Raw genomic sequence first — 18,456 nt, forward strand, 5'->3', positions numbered from 1 at the left:
GTAACATCTCCTTGTGGCTGCCCCATACAGTGTAACGTCTCCTTGTGGCTGCCCCATACAGTGTAACGTCTCCTTGTGGCTGCCCCATACAGTATAATGTCTCCTTTTGGCCCCAAGTGTTTTTTTTTTTCTGCTAAATGGGTATTTATCGCAATATATATCGTTATCGCGATAAATTTCTTAATATCGTTATCTTGGGAATATTTTTGATATCGCCCAACCCTAGTTGTGACCATGGCATCTAAGGCAGCTTTTACTCAAGAGTGCTGCACTCCTGGGGCCCTAACAGCCGCTAATCTCAACATAGTTTGTTGTGGTATCCTCAAGCCCTCTAAAGGATTTGGTGCTACCACAATAATTGTGTGGCGAAACCAACCTCGCCACAGTGTTTTGGAGAGGCCTGTTTATCCGCCTCTTGCCCCAGGATTATGGGCCATATACTAACTTTTAAACCCCTGAACCTATTCAAGTGAATTTTAGGTAAGGTTTGTCCCCAAGTTATACTGTTTAAATTAATGTAAGTTATATGTATGGCCAATGTAAACTCACAAAGTTGTAACAATTTATAATAAGTGTAACTTGTCAGCTTGGGAGGAAAATGCTGGGTGTGTTTCTATTGTGCCATTGTCCCATTGTGTGTTTAAATGGTGATGTCTGTTCTGTTGTCCTCACATGTGTATTGGCGATCTCCCTTTGTCCTTAGAGATAATTGGAATGCTCCTCAGGTTGTCTCCGGGACAGAGAGGAGGAGACCATGATGCATTGTGGGGATATGTTGTATCTGTCCTATGTCACAGTCTTCATTCTGGTCCTCTGGGGGTGTGAACGATTGGTTGCTGTAGTTACATTGTATGTGTTGTAAATTACTGATTGGTTGTATTTCAAACCCCTGTGGGCAGAACTATGTTTGTGGTTTATGAATAAAAGAGGCTGTACGTGAAGTACAGTCAGACCACGGCTTGACCCTCAACACGGAGCCTTGTCTCGTTATTGGGGTGATTCACTGTATGCTGTTAGAGGACCGATTGCCAGAAGTGTAAGCTGTTTCCTGTTCGTCTGCTAGCAGCTATTCGTGAGGTTCCAGTTTGGAATGCTACTTTGTATCCAGTTCGGGAGTTTGGTGTATCCTGCAGTAGCTGTGCCTGTCTCTCAGAAAGGGGCTTATCGCCTAAACGGATTTTAACCCCTTGTCTGCTGGAACGTGCCGTTACATTGGTGGCAAGCAGCGGGATCGTTCCTACAGCCAGAAGGACACTTACAGGAGACACCATTTCTGTGGATTCTACAATTTAAAGGCAACGCATGTCCCAGTACAGCGACCCTAAAAGCAACAGGATGGAACCAGCAGTGTTATACGAGGAGGAGGACCTGGATGGCCGGGATGCATTAAGGAAAGGCATCTGGTACCAGGCCCTGGATAGTGTACAATACCAGCGGGGTGAGAGTCTCCCCAGTGAAGAGCAGCGGTTGCAGAAGCAAGTGGCCCTGCGGATGCCCTTCCTGGGAGAGCAGCCCCTGGAGGAATGGGTGAAGGAACTAGAGCATCGGGTATGGCAGGAGCTATGGCTGGAGGATGCCTACCAGGCGCTTTGGTGGTATATGGCACAGTATATACCCTGGACAGCCGAACATGACAAGCCAGAGGGAGAGGAGTTTGATGGTCCTGGCTTGTTATGGGAGTCCTTTGCAGAGCATGACTTCGGGAGCCCTGCACAGTCCAGACTTCAGGACATTTTCTATGAGAGGGAGGCTAGGCATGAGTGGGATGACCCCCATGAAGTAGAGCAAGAACTGGCTCACCTAGCAACCCTGGAGTGGGAACTGGAGCAGTACTACCGAGATCTCTTCCACGCCAGTGGGAAGGCTCAGCAGGACAGTAAGGTGACAGACCCAGATCCAGACCCATTCAGCTGGGCAGATATTGTAGAGTGTTACTGGGAAGGACCCCAGGTGGCCGGTAGAGATGGGACCGAGGTCTCTCCACCGGTCCTGCAGGGAATTGGGAGCCCAGTCTCCATTCCCCAGCGGCAGTATGAAGTGCAGGGAGAGGAGAGCAGCGTCCTCCCTCCCCAGCGGCAGGCTGAGGTACAGGGGGCAGAGGTAGTTGTTCCTGCCCCCCAGCAGCAGAGTGATATGCCGGGAAGGCAGTGTGAAAAGCAAGGAGAGGAGAGCAGCGTCCTGCCTCCCCAGCGGCAGGCTGAGTTACAGGGGGCAGAGGTAGTTGTTCCTGCCCCCCAGCAGCAGAGTGATATGCCGGGAAGGCAGTGTGAAGTGCAGGGAGAGGAGAGCAGCGTCCTCCCTCCCCAGCGGCAGGCTGAGTTACAGGGGGCAGAGGTAGTTGTTCCTGCCCCCCAGCAGCAGAGTGATTTTTTGGGAATTGGGAGCCCAGTCTCCATTCCCCAGCGGCAGAGTGTCCAGCAGGGAATAGAGAGCCCAGTCTCCTTTCCCCAGCGGCAGGCGGAGTTACATGGGGCAGAGACAGTCGGTCCTGTCCCCCAGTGGCAGAGTGTCCAGCAGGGAATAGAGAGCCCAGTCTCCTTTCCCCAGCAGCAGGACACTGTATTGGGAGCGGAGACGGTCGGTCGCCCTCCCCAGCGGCTGGAAGTATGTATGGGAGAGGAGCTCGTTACCCCCTCTCCCCAGCGGCAGCTTAACGCACCAGGGGGAGACAGTAAGCCCCACAACAGTACAGATGGGACCGTGGTCTCTGCACTTACAGCACAGGGGGTAGAGACAGTCGGTCTCCCCCTCCAACAATCAGACTCCAAGCCAGGGAGCAACACAGAGACCGGGAGTACCAGCTTCCAACATAACCTTGGTGGACTCACTGGACAGAGACAGGCTACCAAATGCAACAGGTCCAGTATTGGGTTGTGGGTGGGCTGCCAGACTAACTCAGGTACCGACCGGCGTGAGGTCAGGTATCTGGTTAGTCTTCCCTGGGGGGGGGGAGATGTGTGGCGAAACCAACCTCGCCACTGTGTTTTGGAGAGGCCTGTTTATCCGCCTCTTGCCCCAGGATTATGGGCCATATACTAACTTTTAAACCCCTGAACCTATTCAAGTGAATTTTGGATAGGTTTGTCCCCAAGTTATACTGTTTAAATTAATGTAAGTTATATGTATGGCCAATGTAAACTCACAAAGTTGTAACAATTTATAATAAGTGTAACTTGTCAGCTTGGGAGGAAAATGCTGGGTGTGTTTCTATTGTGCCATTGTCCCATTGTGTGTTTAAATGGTGATGTCTGTTCTGTTGTCCTCACATGTGTATTGGCGATCTCCCTTTGTCCTCAGAGATAATTGGATTGCTCCTCAGGTTGTCTCCGGGACAGAGAGGAGGAGACCATGATGCATTGTGGGGATATGTTGTATCTGTCCTATGTCACAGTCTTCATTCTGGTCCTCTGGGGGTGTGAACGATTGGTTGCTGTAGTTACATTGTATGTGTTGTAAATTACTGATTGGTTGTATTTCAAACCCCTGTGGGCAGTACTATGTTTGTGGTTTATGAATAAAAGAGGCTGTACGTGAAGTACAGTCAGACCACTGCTTGACCCTCAACACGGAGCCTTGTCTCGTTATTGGGGGGATTCACTGTATGCTGTTAGAGGACAGATTGCCAGAAGTGTAAGCTGATTCCTGTTCGTCTGCTAGCAGCTATTCGTGAGGTTCCAGTTTGGAGTGCTACTTTGTATCCAGTTCGGGAGTTTGGTGTATCCTGCAGTAGCTGTGCCTGTCTCTCAGAAAGGGGCTTATCGCCTAAACGGATTTTAACCCCTTGTCTGCTGAAACGGTCCGTTACAAATTGCATTTATGGAGCCCTGCCACAGAAGGGGCCCCATAGAAACATAATGAAACTCCCATAGGCTGCAGTGGTAATTCTTAAAGAGCTTTCTGGGAGTTTTATACTATCCAGAGGATGGGTCATCAGTATCCAGGGGTGGACTGGGAACTTAAAGTGGCCCTGGAAGAAATCTTCTAAAAATGGCCCCAATGTTGTAGGTGATTATAAATTGACAGAAGGTGAGGCAACACAATTAGATGGGGCCAATACATGTTGGCAGGGTCAGTAATACCACAGTGCAGCACAAAATACCTCCCCAGAAGCTGTCCCTTTGTGGTGGCCATCAATAGCTGCCACATTCTGTCCTTGGGCTACAGCACCAAGCCAGCCCTACCTTCAGTATGCTGCCTGGACTTCCTCTAATAATGACCCTGTGGGGATTCGCTCTGGTAGTTAGGACTAGCGGATGCAATATAGAGGCAAAGTACACAGTTCTTGAATCAAACAGCAGTGTTTATTCATACATTGTTGTATAACAAAATGCAGATAATGTGTATCGCAAAACGCAGGTGGCTTGGTGTTTGTTCACACACAAGAAAAGTCCATAAACAGTAAAAGACACCTTTTCTCCTGGGTGTTAATTCATACCCTGTTAGCCGTTCAGCCTCGTCAAGTCCATAGGCAGCTCAAACCTCAAATCCCAGCACAGCCCTCAGTTCACAGCACACAGACTCCTGAGCTCCACTGTCAGAGGAAGGTAAATCCTCACACATGGCAGTGCTGGCTGGTTTTTATGCCTGGCAAAACCCGTCCTGGGACATGGGGAGTAGTCACCCACCCAGCACTTTGACTACTCCCAGTAAAAGCCATTCCGGATCAGCTATAACAGCCATGCTAAATCTTTAGGTGTCAACTAGCAATAGCTGCTGCTGACGCATAGAATACCAACTCTTACTTCACCGAGGCCAGGAACCTCGGTGACACATACCTTCCATCCACAATAATTCCAGGTACCTTCTTACAACCGCTTCAGTTCCCCTCTAGTACGTACCTGCCCAGCAACAGGGAAGAGGGCACGGGTGGCCCCTATGGGCATCGGCCCACTTGGAAAATTCCCTGTAGGGTCTATGGCCAGTCTGCCCCAGTCAGTATCTGATCGGTGGGGGTTCAACACCTGTATTTAGGAAGCCAAGGGTAGATAGGATTTGGAAACTGTGGGTAGAACACCCTTTATACTTACCTTGATCTCTCTAATTCTGTAATATTAAGATCGGAGACAGGTTGTTGTTTCATACCAACGGCTCAGTTTTTGTTTTGTACACTGTAAGCTAAAAGTTTCTCACATTGACAAGTGGTGTTAAGTGTAGCAATTACCTCACCTATTTCTGGAGAAGTTTTCACCTTCCAGTGTCTGACCACAGTACATTTTGCAATAACCAAGATATGTCCTAAAAGAGGCCCTATATCCAAGGAGAAGGAGTTTTTATTGAAAAAGAACAGTGCCAACCCAGGAGATGGGTCTATCTATTTGTGACAGCTGACGGTAGTGCAAATACTTCCGACCAATAACGTGTAATAACAGGACACACCCACAATATGTGAAACAGAGTACCTCTCTACACAATTATTCAGATCCAGGTGCTGGTTTGAAAACTGTAGAATATGTTTCGTGGGACAAGCCCTTTAAGGCCCCTTTCACACGAGCGAGAATTCCGTGTGGGTGCACTGCGTGAGGTGAACGCATTGCACCCGCACTGAATCCGGACCTATTCACTTTAATGGGGCTGTGCAGATGAGTAGTGATTTTCACGCATCACTTGTGCGTTGCGTGAAAATCACAGCATGTTCTATATTCTGCGTTTTTCACGCAACGCAGACCCCATAGAAATGAATAGGGCTGCGTGAAAATCGCAAGCAAGTGCGGATGCGGTGCAATTTTCATGTATGGTTGCTAAGAGATGATAGAGATGAGCAACCCCGGCCCCCATTAAAGTCTACTCACTGTATTATTTTCCCTTATAACATTGTTAGAACAGAAAATAATAGCATTCTTAATACAGAATGCTTAGTAAAATGTGCCTTAAGGGGTTAAAAATAATAATAATTAACTTGCCTCATCCACTTGATCACGCAGCCGGCATCATCTTCTTTCAGGACCTGCAAAAGTACCTTTGATGACATAATCATGCTCACCACGTGGTCAGCGCGGTGACGTCAGCGCAGGTCCTGCTGAATGAAGATAGAAGGATCTTCTATCTTCATTCACAAGGACCTGCGCTGACGTCACCTGAGCGCGATTACGTCAAAGGTCCTTTTTTAGGTCCTCAAAGAAGAAAAAAGACGACGATGCCGGCTGCGCGATCAAGTGAATGGGGTGAGTTAATTTTTATTTATTTTTTAACCCCTCAAGCCACATTTTAGTAAGCATTCTGTATTAAGAATGCTATTATTTTCCTTTATAACCATGTTATAAGGGAAAAGAATAACATCTACACAACACCGAACCCGAACTTCAGTGAAGAAGTTCGGGTCTGGGTTCCACATTCAGTTTTTTTATCACGCGCGTGCAAAACTCATTGCACCCGCGCGATAAAAACTGAACAACGCAATCGCAGTCAAAACTGACTGAAATTGTGTGCGCACTTGCGTCGGTTTCCCACAATGAATCTGGAGCAAATCCGGGACACCCGTCTGAAAGAGCCCTAAGACTCTGTCTTGTGAAAAACAAAGCCCAAAATATACAGGTGAAAGTTCATTTATTTCAGTAATGCAACTTAAAAGGTGAAACTAATATATGAGATAGACTCATTACATGCAAAGCGAGATATTTCAAGCCTTTATTTGTTATAATTTGGATGATTATGGCTTACAGCTTATGAAACCCCAAAGTCACAATTTTGAGGTACACTTTGCTCAGGGGGTATGGATTAATTAGCTGACTAGAGTGTGACACTTTGAGCCTAGAATATTGAACCTTTTCACAAAATTCAAATTTTAAGCTGCATTAATGCAATTCCTTTTAAGTTGCATTACTGAAATAAATGGACTTTTGTACGAAATTCTAATTTCACCTGTATAGGGGGAAATTTACTCTAGACATGAAAAGGTCCATTTGCTGTTCTTTGGTCTTTATAGCTCTGGTTCCTCCTCGCACTGTAACATTATGTGCCAAATATCTACAGCCATGATACTTTTCATTGCACAAAGAAAATTATTTTGAATCATAGTATTTTTCATTTTTTGGTCGATGGAAGTGTGTGAGGGCTTGTTTTTTGCACGGTGAGCTGTAGATTTTATTTGTACCTTCTGTCTGTTTCTGGCGGAGTGCATCTGTGAAATACGCCCAGATTGCAGTTATTTCTGATCTCAGACCTTAGGCTGTATGTGCCCGTATGACATATATGTATGTCACACGTCACTAAGGGGTTAAAGGTGAAAAAGGTTCAAAACTTTTTCTCCTTGGTTGAAATTTACATGCATGCTCAGCCAAGCTGTGTGTGTATGGGTCTGTGGTGGGTGAGGAGAAGTAATAATTGGACCAACAGCTTATGTTTTATTTTATTCCACTGTATTTTATGTCTAATAATAGATAGTGATATTTTATTAACCCTTTCTTTTTCCTCCCTGCCTTTCTGGGGCCATAACTTTTTTATTTTTCCATTCACATAGCCTTATGAGAGCTTGTTTTTTTATGAGACATCTTGAACTTTCTATTTCCACCAGTTAATATTGCATATGATGTAGTGGGGAGCTGGGATAAAATTCCAAATGAGGTGAAATTGGAAAAAAAACGAAAATAAAACAGTTTTATGGGTTTTGTTTCTACACCGTTCCCTATGTGGTAAAACTGATCTGTTACTTTCATTCTCCAGATCAGTACGATTACTGTGATATGTATAGTTCTTCTTGCATTTTAAAACTGAAAAAAAAACTTGAAAAAAAATATTTTTTTGTTTTCATCGCCATAAACTGATCCCTGTAACTTTTTACAGAGCTGTGTGAGGGCTCATTTTTCTCGTACTTTTTTCCATTGGGGGACACAGACCATGGGTATAGCTTAGAGATATTAGTAGGAGGGACACTATGCAAATGAAAGAGCTCCTCCTCCTCGGGCTATACCCCCCGACTCCACCAGGAGGAACTCAGTCTTTGCTTAGTGTCTGGTGAAGGAGGTTGACACTTTCATTCGGCATTACGCCTTCCTGGTCCCCCATGGAGTGCCCGCCGCCGTTTGTTGGACGTTGCCAGGCTGCCTCCATTATCCCCCCAAGAAGGCAAGTGGATCCGGGCTCGACCTGTCAGCTCCAGCATCCCACCAGCTCCTGGGTCACCTGCTGCCACCCTCCTCCAGAGCACTGCACTCCTGAGCAAGGAGTCAGATGTCTGAAGAGGTGCATCCCTGCTGGTCGTGGAGTCGAGGGAGAAGATCTGCAGGAGCAGATAAGTATGAAGCTGCAAGGCAGCCATGTCCTCTGTGTCTCCCCCCTCCCTCCCTACCTCTCTGCTCTGAGACCTATGGGCCTCCTGGGTGAATGGGGATCTAGGTGGCATTGTTGTTCTGTCTGGGGCGCAAGGGTCATGGAGGCACTTAACTGGGCAGGCGTCTCTGGATGTCCCTGCTCCTTCTCTACTGGCATATCTGGTCTCTGAGCACTTCCCCCTCCGGTCTCCGCTTCTCTGGGCTTGCCATCCGCCTTGCTGGGGATGCCTTACTTTAGTTTTTTCCACGCTGAGCGGCGCCGGGGGCCATTTTCTTTCCCTTCTTTACACAGTGAGCTCTTTTCCCGCTCCTATGATGCGATCGGGGGGCGGAGCCTAATCGCGGCCGGGGGCGGAGCCTAATCGGAACTCCGGCTCCTTTCTGCTGCTGCTGAGAAGCTTCTCACACTGAACGGCTGCTCCCCTGCTCCTCTCTGGATGCCTGAGCTGTGCCGGCATACATACATAATTCCTCTGGGTAGCCATTTTGTATGCTTCTGGCCTATGTAAAAGAACAGTGAACTCTCATCTTCCTGAAGCCTGGGTCAAGTATGATATAGATGGACACTTTTATTACCACTACTCTGTGAGGCCGGCTATAAAAGGTCATAAAGGCTATACCAGGCCCAGCTCATTCTGTCCTATAAGATAAAGATCAGCTCGCTGTCAAGCCTGGCTGGAGCGTGACGTCATTAATTTCCAGGTCTGGTTTGAGGAGAGCTAATAGCCCTTAATTAGCTCTGGGCATAAAACCAGTCCACTTTCATATTTCAGTTATGAATCAACTTATGCCCTTTCTGACACCAGATCCAGGCTCTACAGAGTATTGTGGTTAATTGGGTATCAAATATGACAAGAGGATGTGATTCTGTAGCTCACCTATGGGTGGTAGAAGAACTACAGGTCCCAGCATTACCGTGTGTGGTCTCATTCTGTATGTAAATAAATAAGGATCGCAAATATGTATTCTGGATAAAAATATGCCGATGTATCAGGGAGATACAGGCTTAAGTATAATCCTCATTGTAGGAACTGAACTTTGATGGGGGTCATAAAACCCTTGGAGGCCAATCCCTAGGCTCCACAGTCACTCTGCTGCCATTGGCTGACAGGAGTAAGTCTCCTGCCCATGGCAGAGTTCATAAAGATCTGTGCACAAGGACAGAGGAGAGAGACCCATGGAACATCACCAGACACTTAATTGGACATTGACGGCATATCCCTGTATCAGAAGAACTTTGAGGGTCTCCCCTGATACATACTGAACGGGGTTTGCAAGGATTCAAAAAGGACATATGAACGACCATCTGAAAGCCTCCAGAGAAACTAAGTATTCTTTCACCTTTTTCCCTTTCATTTGAACTGTCGTGATTATTTATATTGTTATTATTATTCTGTAGATTTATAGTCATTTTCATTAGATTTGTATGCACTGCTTTTTACCTCTTATTAAAGATTATAAAATCTAAGTGGCCAAGTCTTCCATATTCTAATCTGCTGAACAACGTACCTTGCCTTTGAAGAGACGTTACCAGGTAGTTAGTTAAATTGCATTTAGGAATTGTAGCTGGGGGTGATTGACTGCGGTTGGTCAGTAAGTGATATCCGGTTCATCCACTGATCTGTGTGATAGTGAATGACCCGGATAGTCGGCTCGTGGACCGGGAACCCACGTGGTGGCAGTTACCGAAGTGTAGTGGGGGGGTGTTAGCCGAAGGGTAATACCCCGGTCACGTGAGGTCTCTGTGTGTGCGCAGACTCCGTCACAGACCACTACGTCAGAGCTGTGGGATCCAGAGCGATCGGATCCATAGTTCGTGACATTTTCTGGTGGCAGCTTACGGGATTCTGTAGGCTTAGAATATTAGTGCATGAAGTTATGTCCATAACTCTGTACTAAAGGATTGAAAAATTCTGGAAGACGAAGCAGAGTGCATTAGTTTTGATAGAATAATAATTCACGACAGTACCCTCCCCTCTCTCTTGTTTTCTGTCCTATCTTTTATTTGGCAATAATGTCCGAATCCGTGAATTATGACGTCCTGAGCGTGTCTGATATCACAGCTCTGTGTGAGCACAAAGGCATCCAAGTATATGGGAAAAATAAGACTGTCCTTATCCAGGAGTTATGTGCACGGAGGAGTCAAGAGTCATCCCTGCAGGATTCAGAGAATGGAGGACACTCAGGGGCCCCTGAGCCAGGTGACCCCTTACAGAATGAGGATTATGAACTGGGAGGAGGACAGTCTGCTGGGACTTGCAGTCCTCTAGCTGGACATAACTCTGTCTCTATGCCATCCCAAAATGGTTTGGACCAACTAATGCTCAGTAACCCGGACTTATATTTTCGGCTGCTGGAGGCACGTCGGGCAGAGCGCCAGGCTGAGCGCGAGGCTGCAGAACAGGAAGCTGTCCGCAGGCATGAACTGGACATGGCCCGAGTACAGCTTCAGGGGTCCGACCGGCATGCTACATCCACAGGCCCATCCCTGATGGTCAAGCCAAAACTGCCTGTGATGGAGTCTGAGAACTGTGACATTGATCTTTTCCTGCATGCTTTTGAAACCTCATGCCAGCAGTACCAGGTACCAGAGCCACAGTGGGCGGGACATCTAATGTCCGCACTGAAGGGCAAAGCTATGGAGGCCCTGGTCGGACTACCATTAGCAGAGCGTACCAGTTACGCGGTCATCAAAAAGGCTATTCTGGTCAAGTACCAGCTGACTCCAGAGACTTACCGTTTACGGTTCCGGTCCCTGCGGAGAGGGCCCGGAGATACTTTTACGGACCATCTGGGCAAGTTGCAGACCACCTTCCAACAGTGGTCTGATCCCCTCACAGAGGACACCAAGCAGTCCCTGGCGGATCTGATGGTCCGAGAACAGTTTATCTCAAATTGCCCCACGGATGTGCAAAAATATGTATGTGAGCACAAGCCGAAGAGTGCGCGGGAGGCGGCCGAGCTAGCCGATGAATACGTCGCCATGCCCAGCACTCGGGCATTCAAAGACACTCTGTCCCGCCTGGGAGGAACCTCTTAATCTGCTTCTTCCCCCCGGCCAGCTTTGTCGGTTCCGGTCCAGCGACCCTTTCACAGGCCTGCACAAAGACCCGAAGGAGTCAAGCCAGCACCGACAGATGTGCGCAAATGCTATGCGTGCGGCAAGCCAGGACACCTCAGCCACTCGTGCCCGGAGAAGAAGACAGCACCCCCTGGCAAGCTTGCCCGCAACCCATCATCTGTGCTGTTGGTGAATGGAGCTGCAAGACACACCGCAGACAACCTACAGTCGGTTACTGTGGGCAACCGGTGCACCACAGGCTTCCGCGATACAGGAGCCGAAGTCACACTAGTTCGGCCTGAACTAGTGGATGACGCAGACCTTATTCCCGGCAAAAGCCTCACCATCACGGGAGTTGGGGGGGTGAGCCCTAATGTTCCCCTAGCTCGTGTTTTCCTTGATTGGGGGGCTGGGAGTGGAGTAAGGGAGGTGGGAGTCTCTGCGGAGATCCCCACAAATGTTTTATTAGGCACTGACCTAGGACGATTGGTCTCGTGCTACGTGCCCCCTGGAAGCACACAGGACTCACCCGTCCCTATGGAGGTCCCTGGACATACCGAGGTACTGTGCAAGGATGTTTGCGTAACATCAGAAAACCTTGGGGATGGACCGCGGGAGGTGGGAGGTGGGGTGTGTGGGAGCAGTTCTCCTACGACAGGAGATGTAGAGGGGATGGCGGGTGTATGTACACAGGTAGCGGACATGTGTTTAACTGATTCAAGTTGTGCAAATGTTAAATGTGATGACATTATTGTGCCTGTGTTGCCCGTCACTCGCAGGGCTGCAAAAGCCGCAGCGGAACGCTCCATTGGGGAAGAGCAAGTGGAAGTGTCCCCTTCCACTGGTTCGGACCCCGTGGACTTAACCGCGTCAGAGCCTCAGCCACTGTCCCTGTTCGCCACAGGACAGCTGGCTGGGACTTGTAGTGCCGCCTTTGAGCAGGCCCTGCGAGATGACCCTACCTTGGAGCAGCTAAGAGGGTTAGCTGCCAGCCCTCCCACTGAGGGAGACAAATACCGAGTGTGTTGGGACAATGGGAAACTGTATAAGGAGGACATCTCCCACAGTGACAGTAGGGTGGGGCCACTCAAGAGGCAGCTTATTGTACCTGTGCAGTTCAGGGAACAATTACTGCAAGTGGCTCATGAGATCCCCTTAGCTGGTCACCTGGGAGTAACCAAAACAAAGTCCCGGGTGTGCAGAATTTTTTCTGGCCTGGCCTCGGGGCAGATGTCGCCAAGTACTGCAGGTCCTGCGACACCTGTCAGCGAGTTGGCAAAGCAGGAGACCGTCACCGAGCTCCATTGAATCCCTTACCGATAATTGATGAACCCTTCAGGAGGGTGGCCGTGGACATCATTGGTCCACTGGCCATCCCCAGCAGTTCGGGTAAACGGTTCATATTAACCCTGGTGGATTACGCGACGCGCTACCCGGAAGCAGTGGCGTTATCCTCCATTAGGGCTGACAAGGTTGCGGACGCCCTGCTGGGGATCTTCACGAGAGTGGGGTTCCCAGCTGAGCTTCTCAGCGACCAAGGACCTCAGTTCATGTCTGAACTAATGCAGGGGCTCTGTAGGAAAATACAGGTGAACCATATCGTAGCCAGCCCTTACCACCCACAAACAAACGGCCTCTGTGAGCGCTTCAACGGGACGTTGAAGCAGATGCTGAAGACGTTCGTGGAGGCGCAAGGGACGGACTGGGAACGATATCTACCTCACCTGCTATTTGCCTACAGAGAGGTTCCCCAGGAGTCAACCGGGTTTTCGCCCTTTGAACTCCTGTATGGGCGACGAGTAAGAGGTCCCCTAGACCTAATCAGAGAGTCTTGGGAAGGCAAGGTTGCCGGAACGGAAGTCTCTGTAGTGGACTATGTCCTCAGGTTCCGAGACAAAATGGAGTCGCTTGTAGGTCTGGTACAGGAGAATATGGTGCAGGCCCAAAGCAAACAGAAGCAGTGGTATAACCGCACTGCCCGAGAGAGAATCTACCAGGAGGGGCAGAAGGTCTATGTCCTGCTGCCGATGCGGCAAAACAAACTGCAAGCTGCATGGGAAGGGCCGTACCCCATTGTCAAACGTCTGAGTAAGGTAAATTATGTGGTGGGCCTTGGAGAGGGAGGTAGGAGACAGAAGACGTTTCACGTCAACATGCTCAAGGAGCATCACGAGAGAACGCCACATGTTATGCCGGTTTGCAGCCTGCCCGAAAGGGAGGAGGCCGACCCCCTACTAGATCTGCTAGCTGACACTCGAGAGTTGGAGGTGGACTTAACCCTCAACCCTCAACTCTCGTCCCAGCAGAGATCTCAGCCCTTAGAAGTGTTGACGGCTCACCGTGACACTTTTACAGGGAAACCCAGGAGAACGCACCTTGCAGTCCATCATGTGGACACAGGTACACATGCTCCCACAAAGCAGTCCGCCTACCGCGTCTCAATGGAGGTCCAGGCAGACCTCAGGAGGGAGATAGAGGAGATGAAGCAGCTCGGGGTCATTCAGAAATCCCACAGCGCTTGGGCCTCACCGGTGGTTCTGGTCCCGAAGAAAGATCAGACAACCAGGTTCTGTGTGGATTATCGGAAACTGAATGCCATCACAACCTCGGATGCTTACCCCATGCCCAGGATTGATGAACTGTTAGATAAGTTGGCAGGAGCCAGCTACCTGACAATCATGGACCTGAGCAGGGGGTATTGGCAGATTCCCCTGACCTCGGAGGCTCAGGAGAAGTCGGCCTTCATCACCCCTTTCGGCTTACACAAATTTACTGTAATGCCGTTTGGGATGAAGAATGCGCCAGCCACCTTTCAAAGGCTTGTGAATGACTTGCTGGAAGGACTAGAAGAATGGGGACTAGAAGAATGTGCTGTCGCCTATTTAGACGACATTGCCGTGTATAGCCCCACGTGGAAGGAGCACCTGGTGCACCTGTCGCAAGTACTGGACAAACTTGCTGCGGCTGGACTAACTGTTAAGCCTAGCAAGTGCCAGCTGGGCATGAATGAGGTCACTTACTTAGGCCACAGAGTAGGAGGAGGCACACTGAGGCCTGAAATAGAGAAGGTGGAAGCCATTACGAGATGGCCAACACCCCTCACCAAGAAACAGGTCATGTCTTTCTTGGGAACGGCCGGGTACTATAGGAAGTTCATCCCGAACTATAGCACCCTGGCCAAGCCTCTGACAGACTTGACCAAGAAGAAGCTGCCCAGGATGGTGTCATGGACGCCGGAATGCGAGCAAGGCTTCCAGGCCCTGAAGGATGCACTAGCCAGTTCTCCTGTGCTTCAGGCCCCAGATTTCACTCTGAAGTTTGTGGTCCACACGGATGCTTCCGCCTTTGGTCTGGGTGCAGTCCTGAGTCAGGTGAACCAGGCCGGGGAGGAGCATCCTGTACTATACCTGAGCCGTAAGTTACTGGCCAGGGAGACCAGCTACTCCACAATAGAGAAGGAGTGTTTAGCTATTGTGTGGTCCCTGCAAAAGCTACAACACTACCTGTATGGACGCAATTTCACAGTGATCACCGATCACAATCCCCTCAGCTGGTTGGCACGTCTCGCAGGAGACAATGCGAAACTGCTGAGATGGAGCCTGATTTTGCAGCAGTACAACTTCACCGTGCAGCACAGAAAAGGTAGTTTACATGGAAATGCCGACGGGTTGTCGCGGCAGGGAGAATCGGCCGGAGACGGCTGGGTTGCTGTAGAATAGGCTTGTGGCCATTTCCCCAGGCAACCTTTTAAAAGAGGGAGGTGTGCTGGCATACATACATAATTCCTCTAGGTAGCCATTTTGTATGCTTCTGGCCAATGTAAAAGAACAGTGAACTCTCATCTTCCTGAAGCCTGGGTCAAGTATGATATAGATGGACACTTTTATTACCACTACTCTGTGAGGCCGGCTATAAAAGGTCATAAAGGCTATACCAGGCCCAGCTCATTCTGTCCTATAAGATAAAGATCAGCTCGCTGTCAAGCCTGGCTGGAGCGTGACGTCATTAATTTCCAGGTCTGGTTTGAGGAGAGCTAATAGCCCTTAATTAGCTCTGGGCATAAAACCAGTCCACTTTCATATTTCAGTTATGAATCAACTTATGCCCTTTCTGACACCAGATCCAGGCTCTACAGAGTATTGTGGTTAATTGGGTATCAAATATGACCAGAGGATGTGATTCTGTAGCTCACCTATGGGTGGTAGAAGAACTACAGGTCCCAGCATTACCGTGTGTGGTCTCATTCTGTATGTAAATAAATAAGGATCGCAAATATGTATTCTGTATAAAAATATGCCGATGTATCAGGGAGATACAGGCTTAAGTATAATCCTCATTGTAGGAACTGAACTTTGATGGGGGTCATAAAACCCTTGGAGGCCAATCCCTAGGCTTCACAGTCACTCTGCTGCCATTGGCTGACAGGAGTAAGTCTCCTGCCCATGGCAGAGTTCATAAAGATCTGTGCACAAGGACAGAGGAGAGAGACCCATGGAACATCACCAGACACTTAATTGGACATTGACGGCATATCCCTGTATCAGAAGAACTTTGAGGGTCTCCCCTGATACATACTGAACGGGGTTTGCAAGGATTCAAAAAGGACATATGAACGACCATCTGAAAGCCTCCAGAGAAACTAAGTATTCTTTCACCTTTTTCCCTTTCATTTGAACTGTCGTGATTATTTATATTGTTATTATTATTCTGTAGATTTATAGTCATTTTCATTAGATTTGTATGCACTGCTTTTTACCTCTTATTAAAGATTATAAAATCTAAGTGGCCAAGTCTTCCATATTCTAATCTGCTGAACAACGTACCTTGCCTTTGAAGAGACGTTACCAGGTAGTTAGTTAAATTGCATTTAGGAATTGTAGCTGGGGGTGATTGACTGCGGTTGGTCAGTAAGTGATATCCGGTTCATCCACTGATCTGTGTGATAGTGAATGACCCGGATAGTCGGCTCGTGGACCGGGAACCCACGTGGTGGCAGTTACCGAAGTGTAGTGGGGGGGTGTTAGCCGAAGGGTAATACCCCGGTCACGTGAGGTCTCTGTGTGTGCGCAGACTCCGTCACAGACCACTACGTCAGAGCTGTGGGATCCAGAGCGATCGGATCCATAGTTTGTGACATGAGCGGTAGGATTTTTTCTCTCTGTACTGATTCCAGTCACTTTTGTGAAGAGACCATCATGCCTAAGACTAAGTCCGGTAAGACCTCTTCTCAGACCCCAATGGGGTCCTGTTGGAGTGTCTGCTCCCACTTTCGGTCACTGGTGCCTGTGCCTCCTGCCCTGCCTCTGGACAGAATCACCTTTCTCCCCCTTCTCTTGCCCAGTCCAGCCCCCCCCGGTCACTGCGGAGCCTGCGGCCCCCGCTTGGGCATCTGCCATGACCAGCGCGGCCGCTGATTTGGCCCTGTTCGCCAAGGCAGCCATGTCTTTCATAGAACGTATGTCCGTTTCCAATCCTGCAGCGCCAACCACTCCGTCCCCTCACAGTGGTTCCTGCAGAGGACGCCTGACTACTAAGAGGCAGCGTGAGCGACAGCATCCCTCCTCGGATGACTCCGCTTCTTCCCCTCGGCTAGAAGCTTGCTCAGACTCCTCTCCCCCCCCCCCCCCCCCTTAGGGAGCGCAAGTCTGAAAGGGAATTGTCCGGCTCGGACGAGGTCACGGAGCGGGACCTTCCGCCAAAGCTCTCCACCATGGTGGCTGATCTAGTAGCGGCTGTCCGTGACACCTTTAATCTCCAAGGGGATTCTCCTCCTTCCACTAGGAGGGAGTTCGCCCTTTTTCCTCCCAAAAAACCGGAGGCTGCTGTCTTTCCAGTCCATGAGGAATTTTCCGCTGTCATAGCCAGGGCATGGACCCGTCCTAATCAGAAGTTTTCCGCCACAAAATGCATGGATACTCTCTATCCTTTCCCGGCGGACAGCGTGGAGAAGTGGTCTTCTCCCCCTAGGGTGGACCCCCCAGTAGCCAGGTTGGCCAAAAACACGGCCCTCCCTGTCCTGGACGGCTCCTCTCTGCAGGACGCTGTGGACAGGCGCCTAGATTCTCTGGCAAAATCCATATTCTCACTGGCGGGCACGTCCCTGCGACCTGCCTTTGCCTCGGCATGGGTGGCCAGAGCTCTCTCAATGTGGCTGCAGCGCCATCACCAGGACCTGGTGGACCAAGGTGCGTCGGCGGACACGCTGGATTTGATTCTCCAGATGTCTCAGGACTCCAAATTCCTCTGTGAGGCTTCCATGGACATTGGTCCCTTTTTTGCCCGCGTTTCGGCCCTCTCGGTCATTCAACGCAGGGAGGTCTGGTTGAAGGTATGGGATGCTGACGCTTCCTCCAAGCGTTCCCTTGCGTACCTCCCCTTTGAGGGTTCCAGACTTTTTGGGGCTCAACGGGATGAGTTCATCTCTGCCGCTACTAGGGGCAAAAGCACTCACCTTCCCCAGGCTAGGGCTAAGCACCCTTTCGGGCGAGGACTTCCGGTTCTCGGTACCAGTCCTTTCGCCGCTTCTCTGCGAACAAGTCGTCGCCTGCTTCCTCTGCAGGAGGGTCACAGGACTCCCGCAAGCAGCCCTCTTTCAAACCCCAGCCTACCTGGCGCCCGAGGACACAGTCGACCCGCCCTTCCGCTCCCAAGGAATCTTCTGCATGAAGTGGCGCCCCCACCCCTCGTGGTGGGGGGGCGCCTGCTTTCTTATCAGCAAATTTGGACTCATGTTCAGGACGCATGGGCTCTAGAGATTGTAACGTCTGATTACAAGATAGAGTTCGCGTCCAGACCACCGGAACGTTTTTTCTCCCTCCGCTGCGTTATTGTTTCTTTTCTTCCAGGGGAGTTCCTCGCGTCCGTGGACATCCATGACGCTTATCTGCATGTTCCGATCGCAGAATCTCACCAACGATTCCTGCGCTTCGCCATTGGGGCTCGTCACTATCAGTTTGTCGCCCTTCCTTTCAGGTTGGCAACCGCCCCTCGGGTCTTTACCAAGATCCTGGCACCGATCATGGCGCTTCTTCGTACCAGGGGCATTCCTTTGCTGCCCTATCTGGACGATATCCTGATAAAAGCCCCCTCGCTTCCGCAGGCCGAGGACAGCGTCCGGATCACTGTTCA

At 49.7% G+C, this 18,456-nt stretch overlaps 1 protein-coding gene and 1 long non-coding RNA gene across 2 annotated transcripts in view; both read left to right on the plus strand.

The window, feature by feature from the left end:
* The window catches only part of LOC120998607 (saccharopine dehydrogenase-like oxidoreductase), a 152,144-nt gene that overhangs the window by 47,533 nt on the left and 86,155 nt on the right, over positions 1-18,456 (plus strand). The window lies entirely within an intron of this gene.
* LOC120998610 lies at positions 828-16,668 on the plus strand. Its single transcript, XR_005778443.1, has 4 exons — positions 828-838; positions 1,134-1,138; positions 3,731-3,738; positions 16,518-16,668. It is a non-coding gene; the product is annotated as an uncharacterized LOC120998610 (long non-coding RNA).

This window comes from Bufo bufo, chromosome 4 (genome assembly GCF_905171765.1).
Source record: "Bufo bufo chromosome 4, aBufBuf1.1, whole genome shotgun sequence".
Classification (NCBI taxonomy): Eukaryota; Metazoa; Chordata; class Amphibia; order Anura; family Bufonidae; genus Bufo; species Bufo bufo.